This window comes from Staurois parvus, unplaced genomic scaffold, assembly GCF_062004578.1.
Source record: "Staurois parvus isolate SC_StPar_1 unplaced genomic scaffold, SC_StPar_1.0 ptg001076l, whole genome shotgun sequence".
NCBI lineage: Eukaryota > Metazoa > Chordata > Amphibia > Anura > Ranidae > Staurois > Staurois parvus.
The window spans coordinates 1-20,224 of NW_028318872.1; the positions used below are offsets into that span (position 1 = coordinate 1).

Sequence of the window (20,224 nt, forward strand, 5' to 3'; positions counted from 1 at the left end):
TGTGTACCCCGTACTCTACCCCCTCCTCTCCTCCCCCCTGTACACTGTGCCCCCCCCCCACCAGTGTACCCCGTACTCTACCCCCTCCTCTCTCCCCCTGTACACTGTGCCCCCACCAGTGTACCCCGTACTCTTCCCCCTCCTCTCCTCCCCCCTGTACACTGTGCCCCCCCCACCAGTGTACCCCGTACTCTACCCCCTCCTCTCCTCCCCCCTGTACACTGTGCTCCCCCCCACGTACCTCATGTTCCAGGGAGCTGTACTCGCCCTCAGTTTGCTCCCCTGATGATGACCAGGTCCAGATTGTTGTGTCGGGTCTTGTATCCGGGTAGACTGTTCACATGAACCACATTGGCAAAGAGGTCCAACTTCCGTCTGAGGAGAGGAGGAGGAGACGTCCTGTCACTGAGGATTCTGGGAAATTATAATCCTGGGTGCACAATACAGCTTCTATCATCAGTTCATATTGGAGGTCTAGCTGCCCCGTCTCCTGTGGTCCCTCAAACATGTTCCATACTTGCAGTCCTTCATAACACCGTCCCTTTCCCAACGGTCCCTCAGCCCTACACCCAATAGTTCCCTTGCGGGCCTCAGTCCATCCGCGACAGTTCCCTTGCGGGCCTCAGTCCACCCGCGACAGTTCCCTAGAGGCCCCGTTCCACCCGCGACAGTTCCCTTGCGGGCCCCGTTCCACCCGCGACAGTTCCCTTGCGGGCCCCGTTCCACCCGCGACAGTTCCCTTGCGGGCCCCGTTCCACCCGCGACAGTTCCCTTGCGGGCCCCGTTCCACCCGCGACAGTTCCCTTGCGGGCCCCGTTCCACCCGCGACAGTTCCCTTGCGGGCCCCGTTCCACCCGCGACAGTTCCCTTGCGGGCCCCGTTCCACCCGCGACAGTTCCCTTGCGGGCCCCGTTCCACCCGCGACAGTTCCCTTGCGGGCCCCGTTCCACCCGCGACAGTTCCCTTGCGGGCCCCGTTCCACCCGCGACAGTTCCCTTGCGGGCCCCGTTCCACCCGCGACAGTTCCCTTGCGGGCCCCGTTCCATCCGCGACAGTTCCCTTGCGGCCCCGTTCCACCCGCGACAGTTCCCTTGCGGCCCCGCTCCATCCGCGACAGTTCCCTTTGCGGCCCCGTTCCACCCGCGACAGTTCCCTTGCGGCCCCGTTCCACCCGCGACAGTTCCCTAGAGGCCCCGTTCCACCCGCGACAGTTCCCTAGAGGCCCCGCTCCATCCGCGACAGTTCCCGAGAGGCCCCGTTCCATCCGCGACAGTTCCCGAGAGGCCCCGTTCCATCCGCGACAGTTCCCTTGGGGCCCCGTTCCATCCCTTGCGGCTGTGACACTTCTGAGAGTTCCCCTGCGGCCCCATTCCTTCCCCAACAGTTCCCTAGAAGCCCTGTTCCATCCCCAGCAGTCCCTCACAGTCCTGTTCCCTTTGGTCCCTCATGTCCCTTTCCCTTCCCCCTGCGGTCCCGTATGCAGCCCATAGCTGGGCCCCGTGTGGTGTGTACCCGGGGTGTAGCCCATACCTGAGTCTCATCTCATAGGAGGCCAGTTCACCTTTGTACTCCATGGGGGTGTGGATCTTCCCTGCAGAGACAGAGGACACGTCACACACAGGCCTGTCTGTAGTACTCATTTCCTCCAATAGGATCACCTCCTCGGCTGCTCATTCTTCAGATGATGATACACAGGTCGGGGTAGGGATGGACATGGGCCCGATTATACAGAACTGACCCCGCCTGCAACATCCAACCCGAACTGACCCCACACGGTGCAATCTGAGAACTACAGCACCCCAGGACCCGGCAATGACAAAGGGGTCAGAGGAGGGAACTACAACACCCCAGGACCCGGCAATGACAGAGGTCAGAGGAGGGAACTACAGCACCCCAGGACCCGGCAATGACATAGAGGTCAGAGGAGGGAACTACAACACCCCAGGACCCGGCAATGACATAGAGGTCAGAGGAGGGAACTACAACACCCCAGGACCCGGCAATGACAGAGGTCAGAGGAGGGAACTACAACACCCCAGGACCCGGCAACGACATAGGGGATAGAGGAGGGAACTACAACACCCCAGGACCCGGCAATGACATAGGGGATAGAGGAGGGAACTACAACACCCCAGGACCCGGCAATGACATAGGGGTCAGAGGAGGGAACTACAACACCCCGGGACCCGGCAACGACATAGAGGTCAGAGGAGGGAACTACAACACCCCAGGACCCGGCAACGACATAGAGGTCAGAGGAGGGAACTACAACACCCCAGGACCCGGCAATGACAGAGGTCAGAGGAGGGAACTACAACATCCCAGGACCCAGCAATGACAAAGGGGTCAGAGGAGGGAACTACAACATCCCAGGACCCGGCAATGACAGAGGTCAGAGGAGGGAACTACAACACCCCAGGACCCGGCAATGACAGAGGTCAGAGGAGGGAACTACAACATCCCAGGACCCAGCAATGACAAAGGGGGTCAGAAGAGGGAACTACAACATCCCAGGACCCGGCAATGACAGAGGTCAGAGGAGGGAACTACAACACCCCAGGACCCGGCAATGACAGAGGTCAGAGGAGGGAACTACAACACCCCAGGACCCGGCAATGACAGAGGTCAGAGGAGGGAACTACAACATCCCAGGACCCAGCAATGACAAAGGGGTCAGAGGAGGGAACTACAACATCCCAGGACCCGGCAATGACAAAGGGGTCAGAGGAGGGAACTACAACACCCCAGGACCCGGCAACTACATAGAGGTCAGAGGAGGGAACTACAACACCCCAGGACCCGGCAACTACATAGAGGTCAGAGGAGGGAACTACAACACCCCAGGACCCGGCAACTACATAGAGGTCAGAGGAGGGAACTACAACACCCCAGGACCCAGCAACGACATAGGGGTCAGAGGAGGGAACTACAACACCCCAGGACCCAGCAACGATATAGAGGTCAGAGGATGGAACTACAACACCCCAGGACCCAGCAACGATATAGAGGTCAGAAGAGGGAACTACAACACCCCAGGACCCGGCAATGACAAAGGGGGTAAGAAGAGGGAACTACAACACCCCAGGACCCGGCAATGACATAGGAGGTCAGAGGAGGGAACTACAACACCCTAGGACCCGGCAACGACAAAGGGGTCAGAGGAGGGAACTACAACACCCCAGGACCCAGCAATGACATAGGGGATAGAGGAGGGAACTACAACACCCCAGGACCCAGCAATGACATAGGGGTCAGAGGAGGGAACTACAACACCCCAGGACCCGGCAACGACATAGGGGTCAGAGGAGGGAACTACAACACCCCGGGACCCGGCAACGACATAGAGGTCAGAGGAGGGAACTACAACACCCCAGGACCCGGCAACGACATAGAGGTCAGAGGAGGGAACTACAACACCCCAGGACCCGGCAATGACATAGAGGTCAGAGGAGGGAACTACAACACCCCAGGTCCCGGCAATGACATAGGGGTCAGAGGAGGGAACTACAACACCCCAGGTCCCGGCAATGACATAGGGGTCAGAGGAGGGAACTACAACACCCCAGGTCCCGGCAATGACATAGGGGTCAGAGGAGGGAACTACAACACCCCAGGACCCGGCAATGACATAGGGGTCAGAGGAGGGAACTACAACACCCCAGGACCCGGCAATGACATAGGGGTCAGAGGAGGGAACTACAACAACCCAGGTCCCGGCAATGACATAGGGGTCAGAGGAGGGAACTACAACACCCCAGGACCCGGCAATGACATAGGGGTCAGAGGAGGGAACTACAACACCCCAGGTCCCGGCAATGACATAGGGGTCAGAGGAGGGAACTACAACACCCCAGGACCCGGCAACGACATAGGGGTCAGAGGAGGGAACTACAACACCCCAGGACCCGGAAATGACATAGGGGTCAGAGGAGGGAACTACAACACCCCAGGACCCGGCAACGACATAGAGGTCAGAGGAGGGAACTACAACACCCCAGGACCCGGCAATGACATAGAGGTCAGAGGAGGGAACTACAACACATCAGGGTTATTAATATAACGTAAGTATATACAGTGTTTTGGAAAAGTTCTTTTCTCATTTAAAATGTCCCCCATGTTGTCATGTTACAACCAGAACCATCAATGTATATTAATTGGGATTGGATGTGATGGACCGACACAAAGTGGCTCATAATTGTGAAATGGAAGGACAATGAGAAATGGTTTCCAACATTTGTGACCAATAAATCCATGAAAAGTGTGGCGGCATTTGTATTCAACCCCCCGGAGTCAATACTTTGTAGGGCCCCCTTTGGCTGCCATTCCAGCTGCAAGTCTTTTTGGGGATGTCTCTTTGCACATCTAGAGAGGGACATTTCTGCCCGTTCTTCTTTGCAGAATCCCTCAAGCTGTCAGATTGGATGGAGGGCGTCTGGGAACAGCAATTTTCAGGTCTGGCCACAGATTCTCCATTGCATTTGGGTCTGGACTGTGATTGGTCCATTCTAACCCATGAAGATGCTTTGATGGGAACCATTCCATTGTAGGTCTGGCTGGATTTTTCGGGTCGTTTTTCCTGCTGGAAGGGGAACCTCCGCCCCGGTCTCAAGTCTTCTGCAGGTTCTAACAGGTTTTCTTCTAAGATTGCCCTGTATTTGGCTCCATCCATCTTCCCATCAACTCTGACCAGCTTCCCTGTCCCTGCTGAAGAAAAGCATCCCCACCACATGATGCTGCCACCACCATGTTTCACGGTGGGGATGATGTGTTCAGGGGGATGGGCAGTGTTAGTTTTCCCCCACACATAGCGTTTTGCTTTTAGGCCGTAAAGTCCCATGTTGGTCTCCTCTGACCAGAGCCCCTTCTTCCTCCATGTTTGCTGTGTCCCCCACATGGCTTCTCACCAACTGAAAACAGGACTTATGGCTTTCCTCCAACAATGGCTTCTTGTTACTCTTCCATAAAGGCCAGATTTGTGGAGTGTCCTCCTGTGGACAGATTCCCCCCCTGAGCTGTGATCTCTGCAGCTCCTCCACAGTTCCCATGAGCCTCTTGGCTGCTTCTCTGATGAATGCTCTCCTTGCCCAGCCGGTCAGTTTAGGTGGACAGCCATGTCTTGGTAGGTTGGCAGTTGTGCTGTACTCCTCCCATGTTCGGAGGATGGATTGAACACAGTGCTCCGTGAGATGGGCAAAGTTCGGGAGATTGCTTTATAACCTAACCCTGCTTTACACTTCTCCACAACTTTATCCCTGACCTGTCTGGTGTGTTCCTTGTCCTTCATGATGCTGTTTGTTCATGAATGTTCTCTAACAAACCTCTCAGGACTTCAAAAAACAGCTGGATTTATACTGAGATCACATGACACACAGGGGGACTCTATGTACTAATTAGGTGACTTCTGAAGGCAATTGGTTCCACTAGATTTTAGTTAGGGGGATAAGAGTAAAGGGGGCTGAATACAAATGCCGCCTCACTTTTCACAGATTTATTGGTCACAAATGTTGGAAACCATTTCTCATTTTCCTTCCACTTCACAATTATGAGCCACTTTGTGTCGGTCCATCACATCCAATCCCAATCATATACATTGACGGTTCTGGTTGTCACATGACAACATGAGGAACATTTCAAGGGGAAAGAAGACTTTTCAAGGCACAGTATCCGCATTGTCCAAGAACTGCATCCCTGCAGCTATTTCCTGTAATATGTGACACGGGCGGCCATGATGACTTACCTTTAATGGCCACTTTATTGGCCTGCATGGAGTTCAGCACTTGCTCCAGCTTCTCTGTGGACGCCATGTTCTGCACCTCGCTCAGGTGATGCTCATCGAACTCCACTGGGACGTCAGCGGCCTGTGAGAGGAGGAGGGGCAGGAGGATCAACATTCACGTGTATTAAGGCCTGCTGGGATAACGCAGGTACTGACCTTCCCTCTAATTGCCATAGGGAGCTGGAGGAAAGACACGGTACATCCAGGAATGAAGGAACATGTGACGGTGCTGGGCCAATCAGCATGGAGAGCTGGAGGAAATACACAGTACTTCCAGGTATGAAGGAACGTGTCACAGGGCTGGGGGCGGAGCAGAGTGACATCCTACATACGATGACGGCTCACAGAAGGTGATGGTATGATTGGGCACATGAATGTAGAGTTCAGGAGGTAGATGGTCCAATCTGGTTGTCAGCTGACCCGGGCCCTGCGGTTTGAACAGATGGCCCCATCCACTAAAGGGACGGCCCCATCCACTAAAGGGAGGGCCCCATCCACTAAAGGGAGGGCCCCATCCACTAAAGGGAGGGCCCCATCCACTAAAGGGACGGCCCCATCCACTAAAGGGACGGCCCCATCCACTAAAGGGACGACCCCATCCAATAAAGGGACGACCCCATCCACTAAAGGGACGACCCCATCCAATAAAGGGAGGGCCCCATCCACTAAAGGGAGGGCCCCATCCACTAAAGGGAGGGCCCCATCCACTAAAGGGACGACCCCATCCAATAAAGGGACGACCCCATCCACTAAAGGGACGACCCCATCCAATAAAGGGACGACCCCATCCAATAAAGGGACGACCCCATCCAATAAAGGGACGACCCCATCCACTAAAGGGACGACCGCATCAACTAAAGGGACGACCCCATCCAATAAAAACGAAAAACGATGTCACTCACCTTAAAGACTTCCTTCACCGAGTGCATGAGCTCCGGGCCCACTCCATCCCCGGGGATCATAGTGACACGGAAGGCCCCTTCTGACTGGCCCGACTCCCCCTGTGACATCAGAGAACACAGAGAATGACATCACACCAAGCACCGACTCCACCCACTGACAACAACCCTGCCAACTAGAGATGTACCCACCAAATAGAGAGAAAACTGTACCCACTGGAGGGACAACACTTACTGGAGAGATGACCCCACCCAATAAGGAGACAACTCCACTTATCAGAGATGACCCCGCCCAATAGAGAGACTACCCACCCCCTGGAGAGACAACTCCACTTATCAGAGATGACCCCGCCCAATAGAGAGACTTCCCACCCCCTGGAGAGACAACTCCACTTATCAGAGATGACCCCGCCCAATAGAGAGACTTCCCACCCCCTGGAGAGACAACTCCACTTATCAGAGATGACCCCGCCCAATAGACATCCCACCCCCTGGAGAAACAATGCCACTTATCAGAGATGACCCCACCCAATAGAGAGACTTCCCACCCCCTGGAGAGACAACTCCACTTATCAGAGATGACCCCGCCCAATAGACATCCCACCCCCTGGAGAGACAGCTCCACTTATCAGAGATGACCCCGCCCAATAGAGAGACATCCCACCCCCTGGAGAGACAACTCCACCTATCAGAGATGACCCCGCCCAATAGACAGCCCACCCACTGGAGAGACAACTCCACTTATCAGAGATGATCCCGCCCAATAGAGAGACATCCCACCCCCTGGAGAGACAACTCCACTTATCAGAGATGACCCCGCCCAAAAGACAGCCCACCCACTGGAGAGACAATTCCACCTATCAGAGATGATCCCGCCCAATAGAGACATCCCACCCCCTGGAGAGACAACTCCACTTATCAGAGATGATCCCGCCCAAAAGACAGCCCACCCACTGGAGAGACAATTCCACTTATCAGAAATGACCCCGCCCAATAGAGACATCCAACCTCCTGGAGAGACAATTCCACTTATCAGAGATGACCCCGCCCAATAGACAGCCCACCTACTGGAGAGACAGCTCCACTTATCAGAGATGACCCCGCCCAATAGAGAGACATCCCACTGGAGAGACAGCTCCACTTATCAGAGATGACCCCGCCCAAATGACAGCCCACCCACTGGAGAGACAGCTCCACTTATCAGAGATGATCCCGCCCAATAGACAGCCCACCCACTGGAGAGACAGCTCCACTTATCAGAGATGACCCCGCCCAATAGAGAGACATCCCACCCCCTGGAGAGACAATTCCACTCATCAGGGATGACCCCGCCCAATAGACAGTCCACCCCCTGGAGAGAACTCCACTTATCAGGGATGACCCCGCCCAATAGACATCCCACCCCCTGGAGAGACAACTCCACTTATCAGGGATGACCCCGCCCAATAGACATCCCACCCCCTGGAGAGACAACTCCACTTATCAGAGATGACCCCGCCCAAAAGACAGCCCACCCACTGGAGAGACAACTCCACTTATCAGAGATTACCCCGCCCAATAGACAGCCCACCCACTGGAGAGACAGCTCCACTTATCAGAGATGACCCCGCCCAATAGACAGCCCACCCACTGGAGAGACAGCTCCACTTATCAGAGATGACCCCGCCCAATAGACAGCCCACCCACTGGAGAGACAGCTCCACTTATCAGAGATGACCCCGCCCAATAGAGAGACATCCCACTCACTGGAGAGACAACTCCACTTATCAGAGATGACCCCGCCCAATAGACATCCCACCCCCTGGAGAGAAAGCTCCACTTATCAGAGATGACCCCGCCCAATAGAGAGACATCCCACCCCCTGGAGAGACAACTCCACTTATCAGGGATGACCCCGCCCAATAGACATCCCACCCCCTGTACTACTTGTGGGGGGGAGGAAATTTTTTTTTTTTACAATCATAATGGCTGTAAAATCAATCATTTCTTCTTCTCTCTGGCTGCATTCTTGCAGCCATTGAGAAGTACTGAGTGAGCTGTGATTGGTCACAGCTTGTCACATGGTACAAGGCTGTTGTGAATGGCCCCGTACCATGTGACCTCTGTGATCATTCACAGATTTCACATGTAGTAAGCAATGATGTCAGAAATGACATCTTGCTTACTACTCTGCATGTGATCACTGATTGGCCAATCAGTGATCACATGATCGGGACCTCACACAGAGGTCCCGTACAGCGACCGCGGTGCCGCGCACAGAAGTCCCGTACAGCGATCGCGGTGCCCCGCACAGAAGTCCCGTACAGCGATCGCGGTGCCGCGCACAGAAATCCGGTACAGCGACCGCGGTGCCCCGCACACAAGTCCCGTACAGCGATCGCGGTGCCAAGCACAGAAGTCCCGTACAGCGATCGCGGTGCCAAGCACAGAAGTCCCGTACAGCGATCGCGGTGCCGCGCACAGAAGTCCCGTACAGCGATCGCGGTGCCGCGCACACAAGTCCCGTACAGCGATCGCGGTGCCGCGCACACAAGTCCCGTACAGCGATCGCGGTGCCGCGCACACAAGTCCCGTACAGCGATCGCGGTGCCGCGCACACAAGTCCCGTACAGCGATCGCGGTGCCGCGCACACAAGTCCCGTACAGCGATCGCGGTGCCGCGCACACAAGTCCCGTACAGCGATCGCGGTGCCGCGCACACAAGTCCCGTACAGCGATCGCGGTGCCGCGCACACAAGTCCCGTACAGCGATCGCGGTGCCGCGCACACAAGTCCCGTACAGCGATCGCGGTGCCGCGCACAGAAGTCCCGTACAGCGATCGCGGTGCCGCGCACAGAAGTCCCGTACAGCGATCGCGGTGCCGCGCACAGAAGTCCCGTACAGCGATCGCGGTGCCCCGCACAGAAGTCCCGTACAGCGATCGCGGTGCCCCGCACAGAAGTCCCGTACAGCGATCGCGGTGCCCCGCACAGAAGTCCCGTACAGCGATCGCGGTGCCCCGCACAGAAGTCCCGTACAGCGATCGCGGTGCCCCGCACAGAAGTCCCGTACAGCGATCGCGGTGCCGCGCACACAAGTCCCGTACAGCGATCGCGGTGCCGCGCACACAAGTCCCGTACAGCGATCGCGGTGCCGCGCACACAAGTCCCGTACAGCGATCGCGGTGCCGCGCACACAAGTCCCGTACAGCGATCGCGGTGCCGCGCACACAAGTCCCGTACAGCGATCGCGGTGCCGCGCACACAAGTCCCGTACAGCGATCGCGGTGCCGCGCACACAAGTCCCGTACAGCGATCGCGGTGCCGCGCACACAAGTCCCGTACAGCGATCGCGGTGCCGCGCACACAAGTCCCGTACAGCGATCGCGGTGCCGCGCACACAAGTCCCGTACAGCGATCGCGGTGCCGCGCACACAAGTCCCGTACAGCGATCGCGGTGCCGCGCACACAAGTCCCGTACAGCGATCGCGGTGCCGCGCACACAAGTCCCGTACAGCGATCGCGGTGCCGCGCACACAAGTCCCGTACAGAGATCGCGGTGCCGCGCACAGAAGTCCCGTACAGCGATCGCGGTGCCGCGCACAGAAGTCCCGTACAGCGATCGCGGTGCCGCGCACAGAAGTCCCGTACAGCGATCGCGGTGCCGCGCACAGAAGTCCCGTACAGCGATCGCGGTGCCGCGCACAGAAGTCCCGTACAGCGATCGCGGTGCCGCGCACAGAAGTCCCGTACAGCGATCGCGGTGCCGCGCACAGAAGTCCCGTACAGCGATCGCGGTGCCAAGCACAGAAGTCCCGTACAGCGATCGCGGTGCCAAGCACAGAAGTCCCGTACAGCGATCGCGGTGCCCCGCGCAGAAGTCCCGTACAGCGATCGCGGTGCCCCGCGCAGAAGTCCCGTACAGCGATCGCGGTGCCGCGCGCAGAAGTCCCGTACAGCGATCGCGGTGCCGCGCGCAGAAGTCCCGTACAGCGATCGCGGTGCCGCGCACAGAAGTCCCGTACAGCGATCGCGGTGCCCCGCACAGAAGTCCCGTACAGCGATCGCGGTGCCAAGCACACAAGTCCCGTACAGCGATCGCGGTGCCAAGCACAGAAGTCCCGTACAGCGATCGCGGTGCCCCGCACAGAAGTCCCGTACAGCGATCGCGGTGCCCCGCACAGAAGTCCCGTACAGCGATCGCGGTGCCGCGCACAGAAGTCCCGTACAGCGATCGCGGTGCCAAGCACACAAGTCCCGTACAGCGATCGCGGTGCCAAGCACACAAGTCCCGTACAGCGATCGCGGTGCCAAGCACACAAGTCCCGTACAGCGATCGCGGTGCCAAGCACACAAGTCCCGTACAGCGAGTGCGGTGCCCCGCACACAAGTCCCGTACAGCGATCGCGGTGCCCCGCACAGAAGTCCCGTACAGCGATCGCGGTGCCCCGCACAGAAGTCCCGTACAGCGATCGCGGTGCCCCGCACAGAAGTCCCGTACAGCGATCGCGGTGCCCCGCACAGAAGTCCCGTACAGCGATCGCGGTGCCCCGCACAGAAGTCCCGTACAGCGATCGCGGTGCCCCGCACAGAAGTCCCGTACAGCGATCGCGGTGCCCCGCACAGAAGTCCCGTACAGCGATCGCGGTGCCCCGCACAGAAGTCCCGTACAGCGATCGCGGTGCCAAGCACACAAGTCCCGTACAGCGATCGCGGTGCCCCGCACAGAAGTCCCGTACAGCGATCGCGGTGCCCCGCACAGAAGTCCCGTACAGCGATCGCGGTGCCCCGCACAGAAGTCCCGTACAGCGATCGCGGTGCCCCGCACAGAAGTCCCGTACAGCGATCGCGGTGCCCCGCACAGAAGTCCCGTACAGCGATCGCGGTGCCCCGCACAGAAGTCCCGTACAGCGATCGCGGTGCCCCGCACAGAAGTCCCGTACAGCGATCGCGGTGCCCCGCACAGAAGTCCCGTACAGCGATCGCGGTGCCAAGCACAGAAGTCCCGTACAGCGATCGCGGTGCCCCGCACAGAAGTCCCGTACAGCGATCGCGGTGCCCCGCACAGAAGTCCCGTACAGCGATCGCGGTGCCGCGCACAGAAGTCCCGTACAGCGATCGCGGTGCCGCGCGCTCCCGCCCGGTCGTTTATGGAGATGGTCCGGATGGGAAGAGGTTAACGGGTTCACTTGCTGCATCTATGAGCCCTAAACTGAACTTCACGCGAATGTCGCAGGACGCAGACACCTGGACCGGCCGCCATCTTCCTCTCCGGGGTCTTTGCTTTCAGGAAACATGATGGCGGGAGGTTTCATCTGACCTATCAGGATTAAAACACAAATCTGGCTCTGGGGGGGGGGAAAGGGTTCATCCTGATTGGCTGTTATAGGTATCAGGGCTCCGCCCCCACGGTACGGCACACTCACCTGACTGTCCGCAGCTTGGAGGAGGACCGCGGAGGAGGACAGGGGTCTCCGGAGGAAAGGGGAGCCCCGGACACATCTCTACAGACAGAGAGAGAAGGATTAGTGAGAGGTCACACAGTACACCCAGCATGAGCAGCTCCGCCTTCACTGGGAACATGCTGCTTCCGCCAGGAGAAGGCTCTGTGTACACAGATGGAGGAGCAGTGAGGGGGCACCGCCCTATTCACAACACCGGAGTCTCACCTCTGCCGCTGTAAAGAGCTGCCTGAGAGCCGCCATGATGGAGACACAGGTGACCCGGAAGTAGAAACAAGGACAGAGCCCCACTTCCGATGTCCTCAGCCTACAGGACCGCCCCCTTCTCTCACTGCAGCTATGGATCCGCCTCCTGTTCTCCTCATCCGCCTCTACTCCGCCCTTTCAGAGTTCTGAAAGCCACGCCCCCTACAAGTGCAATGGGAGTACTTAGGGATGTCGCCCTAAGGCTTTGCTGCCCCGCCCCCGTGCTCTGCCGCCCCGCCCCCGTGCTCTGCCGGCCCGCCCCCGTTTTCTGACTGGTAGGTGGCAAAGTCCCCGCCCCTCCTATCTACATAGATGTCGCAGAGGTTTGTGGGTATGTCAGTGTGTGATCCAGGGGTGAGAGGGAAGGGGCTGTGTGTAATGTATGAGTGTGTATTCGGTGTATTCGGTGTACATCTGCACATACATCACAGCACACATCCAGGAATAATGGGAATAATGGACGGGCTCTCCCTGACCTGACCCTCTCAGATCCCGGAGGCGTTTATAAGGAACATGGCGGACCACAAGCGATCGGGTGAAGGGAAGCTCACTACCGAGGTCACGTGCTGAGTGCGCCACTCCCACTTGGGGGTGGGATCACTCCCATACCTTGGGGAAGGTCTGAGACGAGAGCCAATCACCACCCTCACAGGGTGTCACCCGGCACGCGGGTGAGTGAGTCCCCAGACAACCAGGCTGCGTCCGTCACATGACACGGCAGGAGAAGCTGGGGCGGGGCTTGGAGAATGGAGGTGAGCGGATCCCAGATTATAGGTCCCTCCCTCTGCTCTGACTCCACCCAGCAGATGTCGTCATGTCGGACCTTGGAAGAGACTCACGGCTGGCAGAGAAAGTCCGATGTGTGAGATGAGAGCGCCACGGCTTGTGGGGGCGCTACACAACCCAATTCAGACTACTCTCCCCTCCCCCACCATCATTTTACTCCGCCACGGCTTGTGGGGGGCGCCACACGACCCAATTCAGACTACTCTCCCCTCCCCCACCATCATTTTACTCCGCCACGGCGTGTGGGGGGCGCTACACAACCCAATTCAGACTACTCTCCCCTCCCCCACCATCATTTTACTCCGCCACGGCTTGTGGGGGCGCTACACAACCCAATTCAGACTACTCTCCCCTCCCCCACCATCATTTTACTCCGCCACGGCTTGTGGGGGGCGCCACACGACCCAATTCAGACTACTCTCCCCTCCCCCACCATCATTTTACTCCGCCACGGCGTGTGGGGGGCGCTACACAACCCAATTCAGACTACTCTCCCCTCCCCCACCATCATTTTACTCCGTCACGGCGTGTGTGGGCGCCACACGACCCAATTCAGACTACTCTCCCCTCCCCCACCATCATTTTACTCCGCCACGGCTTGTGGGGGCGCCACACGACCCAATTCAGACTACTCTCCCCTCCCCCACCATCATTTTACTCCGCCACGGCTTGTGGGGGCGCTACACGACCCAATTCAGACTACTCTCCCCTCCCCCACCATCATTTTACTCCGCCACGGCGTGTGTGGGCGCTACACGACCCAATTCAGACTACTCTCCCCTCCCCCACCACCATTTTACTCCGCCACGGCGTGTGTGGGCGCCACACGACCCAATTCAGACTACTCTCCCCTCCCCCACCATCATTTTACTCCGCCACGGCTTGTGGGGGCGCTACACGACCCAATTCAGACTACTCTCCCCTCCCCCACCATCATTTTACTCCGCCACGGCTTGTGGCGGCGCTACACGACCCAATTCAGACTACTCTCCCCTCCCCCACCATCATTTTACTCCGCCACGGTGTGTGTGGGCGCTACACGACCCAATTCAGACTACTCTCCCCTCCCCCACCATCATTTTACTCCGCCACGGCGTGTGGGGGGCGCTACACGACCCAATTCAGACTACTCTCCCCTCCCCCACCATCATTTTACTCCGCCACGGCTTGTGGGGGCGCTACACGACCCAATTCAGACTACTCTCCCCTCCCCCACCATCATTTTACTCCGCCACGGCGTGTGTGGGCGCCACACGACCCAATTCAGACTACTCTCCCCTCCCCCACCATCATTTTACTCCGCCACGGCTTGTGTGGGCGCCACACGACCCAATTCAGACTACTCTCCCCTCCCCCACCATCATTTTACTCCGCCACGGCGTGTGTGGGCGCCACACGACCCAATTCAGACTACTCTCCCCTCCCCCACCATCATTTTACTCCGCCACGGCTTGTGTGGGCGCCACACGACCCAATTCAGACTACTCTCCCCTCCCCCACCATCATTTTACTCCGCCACGGCTTGTGGGGGCGCCACACGACCCAATTCAGACTACTCTCCCCTCCCCCACCATCATTTTACTCCGCCACGGCTTGTGGGGGCGCCACACGACCCAATTCAGACTACTCTCCCCTCCCCCACCATCATTTTACTCCGCCACGGCGTGTGGGGGCGCCACACGACCCAATTCAGACTACTCTCCCCTCCCCCACCATCATTTTACTCCGCCACGGCTTGTGGGGGCGCCACACGACCCAATTCAGACTACTCTCCCCTCCCCCACCATCATTTTACTCCGCCACGGCGTGTGGGGGCGCCACACGACCCAATTCAGACTACTCTCCCCTCCCCCACCATCATTTTACTCCGCCACGGCGTGTGGGGGCGCCACACGACCCAATTCAGACTACTCTCCCCTCCCCCCACCATCATTTTACTCCGCCACGGCTTGTGGGGGGCGCCACACGACCCAATTCAGACTACTCTCCCCTCCCCCACCATCATTTTACTCCGCCACGGCTTGTGGGGGCGCCACACGACCCAATTCAGACTACTCTCCCCTCCCCCACCATCATTTTACTCCGCCACGGCGTGTGGGGGCGCCACACGACCCAATTCAGACTACTCTCCCCTCCCCCACCATCATTTTACTCCGCCACGGCTTGTGGGGGCGCCACACGACCCAATTCAGACTACTCTCCCCTCCCCCACCATCATTTTACTCCGCCACGGCGTGTGGGGGCGCCACACGACCCAATTCAGACTACTCTCCCCTCCCCCACCATCATTTTACTCCGCCACGGCGTGTGGGGGCGCTACACGACCCAATTCAGACTACTCTCCCCTCCCCCACCATCATTTTACTCCGCCACGGCGTGTGGGGGCGCTACACGACCCAATTCAGACTACTCTCCCCTCCCCCACCATCATTTTACTCCGCCACGGCTTGTGGGGGCGCCACACGACCCAATTCAGACTACTCGGTTCCTTACACGTGGGATCCCTACAGGGAGAGGCTGAGATTCTTTTCATGTGGGAGCCCTGCAGGGAGAGGTGGAGGTTCCTCACACTTGGGAGGCATTCAGTGGGAGGCTGAGATTCCTCACATGTGGTAGGCCCACAGGAAGAGGCTGAGGTTCCTCACACGTGGTGGGCCCACAGGGAGAGCTGAGGTTCCTCACACGTGGTAGGCCCACAGGGGGAGGCTGAGGTTCCTCACACGTGGTAAGCCCACAGGGAGAGGCTGAGGTTCATCACACGTGGTGTGCCCACGGAGAGGCTGAGGTTCCTCACACATGGTGGGCCCACGGAGAGAGGCTGAAGTTCCTCACACGTGGTAAGCCCACAGGGAGAGGCTGAGGTTCCTCACACGTGGTGGGCCCACAGGGAGAGGCTGAGGTTCATCACACGTGGTAAGCCCACAGGGAGAGGCTGAGGTTCCTCACACGTGGTGGGCCCACAGGGAGAGGCTGAGGTCCATCACACGTGGTGGGCCCACAGGGAGAGGCTGAGGTTCATCACACGTGGTGGGCCCACAGGGAGAGGCTGAGGTTCATCACACGTGGTGGGCCCACAGGGAGAGGCTGAGGTTCATCACACATGGTAGGCCCACAGGGAGAGGCTGAGGTTCCTTACACGTGGGAAGTCTACAGGGAGAGGCTGAGGTTCCTTACACGTGGTAGGCCCACAGGGAGAGGCTGAGGTTCCTCACACGTGGTAGGCCCACAGGGAGAGGCTGAGGTTCCTCACACGTGGGAGGCCCACAGGGAGAGGCTGAGGTTCCTCACACGTGGTAGGCCCACAGGGAGAGGCTGAGGTTCATCACACATGGTAGGCCCACAGGGAGAGGCTGAGGTTCCTTACACGTGGGAAGTCTACAGGGAGAGGTTGAGGTTCCTTACACGTGGGAAGTCTACAGGGAGAGGCTGAGGTTCCTTACACGTGGTAGGCCCACAGGGAGAGGCTGAGGTTCCTCACACGTGGGAGGCCCACAGGGAGAGGCTGAGGTTCCTCACACGTGGTAGGCCCACAGGGAGAGGCTGAGGTTCATCACACATGGTAGGCCCACAGGGAGAGGCTGAGGTTCCTTACACGTGGGAAGTCTACAGGGAGAGGCTGAGGTTCCTTACACGTGGGAAGTCTACAGGGAGAGGCTGAGGTTCTTTACACGTGGGAAGTCTACAGGGAGAGGTTGAGGTTCCTTACACGTGGGAAGTCTACAGGGAGAGGCTGAGGTTCCTTACACGTGGTAGGCCCACAGGGAGAGGCTGAGGTTCCTCACACGTGGGAGGCCCACAGGGAGAGGCTGAGGTTCATCACACATGGTAGGCCCACAGGGAGAGGCTGAGGTTCATCACACATGGTAGGCCCACAGGGAGAGGCTGAGGTTCATCACACATGGTAGGCCCACAGGGAGAGGCTGAGGTTCATCACACATGGTAGGCCCACAGGGAGAGGTTGAGGTTCCTTACACGTGGGAAGTCTACAGGGAGAGGCTGAGGTTCCTTACACGTGGGAAGTCTACAGGGAGAGGCTGAGGTTCCTTACACGTGGGAAGTCTACAGGGAGAGGCTGAGGTTCCTTACACGTGGGAAGTCTACAGGGAGAGGCTGAGGTTCATCAGACATGGTAGGCCCACAGGGAGAGGTTGAGGTTCCTTACACGTGGGAAGTCTACAGGGAGAGGCTGAGGTTCCTTACACGTGGGAGGCACCGAGGTTAGTAGTTCTCAGTCCACCACACCTGCCAAAGCACACTATTCAGCCTCCTCATTCTTCCTCCAACTGAGGAGTCTCATGAATTATATGAGCACAGCCTGAGCCTCAATGCACAGGAACTCAGGGGCGCCGAGGCTGAGAAGAGTAATAGGGACACCAGACAGGGAGAACCGATGGCAAGTAGGCACCAGTGATGAGGGGGAGGGGATGAAGTCTCTCACCCTACAGAACAGAGGAGGAAAATGAAGGAAGAAGCACAACCCCAGTGAGGCAGGATGTCATCTAGGGTGGCAGCTCGTTGGGAAGTGGAAGGAGAAGCCGCAGTGTTCCACCGGATGGCAGAGCTTCAAGGGTTCAGGGCACTGTCTGCTCTCCAGAGCTCACCACTATGGGTCTTTTTAACACATGCGCTGCAGATGGAGCGGTCGTTGTTTGTAGCCTCTGCCTCCAGTTTATTGGGCAATATCACCGGCCATTTGGGTCTCCTTCGGTGGATCAAAGAGAATAGTTTGGTTGGCATTTTGAGGTTGATGATGTAGCTTTGGGCCAGGGCCACCAACCATCAGAAAATTCACAGACAGTTGGCAACCTGCTTGGAGTGTTGTGGATGGCTTTGTATGTGGTTAGTTTTTTGAAGTTTTTGCATTGGGTGAGTGGAAAGCAATGGAAGGATCGGCAGAGATGGGTGGTGGACACCAAGTGGTTGGTAAGTTGGATGAGTCTGGCAGCCGCATTCATGATGGACTGAAGAGGGCAGAGGCTGTGAAGTGGTAGACCAACAAAGAGGTAGTGGCAATAGTCAAGGTGAGAGAGAACAAGGCAGCGAATTGTGGGCACATTGGGGAAATGTGAGGTAAGGGCAGCAAGAATTGGACAATGATTGGTTGTGAGGGTAAAAGCCGAGGTCAAAGTCCAAGATAACACCTAGCATCCCGGCCTGAGGTGAGCGATTGATTGCAGATCTTGATGGAGAAAATATAGGTTTGGTTTTATAGAGATTGAGGAAGTGGTTCAACATCGCTACTGATATATCAATTAGTAAGTTAGTGATGCGTGAGGAGACAGGAGGGGCATGCTAAGGAGTAAGGCTGGCCATACATTATACAATTATCTGCAGATTTTCTGCCCAATTTTCTTTAGATTTACCTTCAACTGTGTAGTGCAAGGGCCTGCCTAATTGGATACAACTGAAAGTGTTGTTTAGGTTTGTCCTCCTATTATATGGTTTTTGGTAAATCTAAACCAAAAATCTGCAGATAATTGTATAATGTATGGCCAGCCTTAGAAACAGATTTTGGTGTCACCAGCATAAAGGTGGTATTGTAAACCATAGAAGGCTATCAACTAACCCAGGAAAGGTGTGTAGATCGAGAACAGAAGGGGTTGGAGGACAGGAGGAGTTGTAGGGGACACTGAAAGTGTGCCGAGATGGGTAGGAGGAGAACCAGGAAAGAGCAGAGTCATAGAGACCAAGACAGTTGAAGTTTTTTCGAGGAGGAGCTGGTGGTCAACCATGTCAAAAGGCAACAGAAAGGTCTAAAAGAAGGAATGTGGAGAAGTGCCCCTTGGTTTTGGCTGTTAATAATTCATTAGAGTTTTACAAGGTCAGTTTCTGTTCAGTGAGACTGAAAGGGACTGAGAAGTTTCAAAGTAAATGGGAGCTAGAAAATGGGTCTTAAAACAAACATTCACACAAGACGGGTTCAGTGAGGTTTTATGAGATGTGGTCATGGTGGTGGGATCTCCACTGTACAGATATCTTCCTCCACCAGATTTAAGATGTGGGAAGAAGCTGTTAACGGTGGCAGGATGTGGTCATGGTGGTGGGGTCTCCACTGTACAGATATCTACCTCCACCAGACTGAAGATGTGAGAAAAAGCTGTTAACGGTGCCAGGATGTGGTCATGGTGGTGGGATCTCCACTGTACAGATATCTTCCTCCACCAGATTTAAGATGTGGGAAGAAGCTGTTAACGGTGGCAGGATGTGGTCATGGCGGTGGGGTCTCCACTGTACAGATATCTACCTCCACCAGACTGAAGATGTGAGAAAAAGCTGTTAACGGTGCCAGGATGTGGTCATGGTGGTGGGGTCTCCACTGTACAGATATCTACCTCCACCAGACTGAAGATGTGAGAAAAAGCTGTTAACGGTGCCAGGATGTGGTCATGGCGGTGGGATCTCCACTGTACAGATATCTTCCTCCACCAGATTTAAGATGTGAGAAGAAGCTGTTAATGGTGGCAGGATGTGGTGGTCATGGTGGAGGGATCTCCACTGTACAGATATCTTCCTCCACCAGATTGAAGATGTTGGAAGAAGCTGTTAACCATGGCAAAATGTGGTCATGGTGGTGGGATCTCCACTGTACAGATATCTCCCTCCACCAGATTGAAGATGTTATAAGAAGCGGTTAATGGTGGCAGGATGTGGTCATGGTGGCGGGATCTCCTCTGTACAGATATCTCCCTCCACCAGATTTAAGATGTGAGAAGAAGCTGTTAACGGTGGCAGGATGTGGTCATGGCAGTGGGATCTCCTCTGTACAGATATCTCCCTCCACCAGATTGAAGATGTTATAAGAAGCGGTTAATAGTGGCAGGATGTGGTCATGGTCATGGTCCAAAACAAGACTGACACAATTCGTAGGGACATCGCCACTGCTCAGACTCCCACCCCACCTAGCCTCCCTCCCATGATAACCCCCTCAACACTCCCCTCCTCTGACCTCGCAACTTCCCAGACCCCCACCCCACCTACCATCCCGCACACTAAAACCTCCCCAACACTCTGCTCCTTCGACCTTGCTACCACTGAAGAGTTCACTAAGGTCTTTTCCGAAGCCCACCTCACCACCT

At 56.9% G+C, this 20,224-nt stretch overlaps 2 pseudogenes across 1 annotated transcript; one reads left to right on the forward strand and one right to left on the reverse strand.

Moving 5' to 3' along the window:
* Positions 1–241: 241 nt before the first annotated feature.
* On the reverse strand, positions 242–12,476 carry LOC149440522 (isocitrate dehydrogenase [NAD] subunit beta, mitochondrial-like; annotated as a pseudogene). Its single transcript, XR_016307580.1, has 6 exons — positions 12,324–12,476; positions 12,081–12,158; positions 6,679–6,777; positions 5,738–5,858; positions 1,531–1,591; positions 242–375 (listed from the first exon to the last, which is right to left on the reverse strand). The product of XR_016307580.1 is annotated as an isocitrate dehydrogenase [NAD] subunit beta, mitochondrial-like (transcript).
* Positions 12,477–12,897: 421 nt separating this feature from the next.
* LOC149440523 (Nuclear RNase P) lies at positions 12,898–13,290 on the forward strand (annotated as a pseudogene).
* Positions 13,291–20,224: the final 6,934 nt, after the last annotated feature.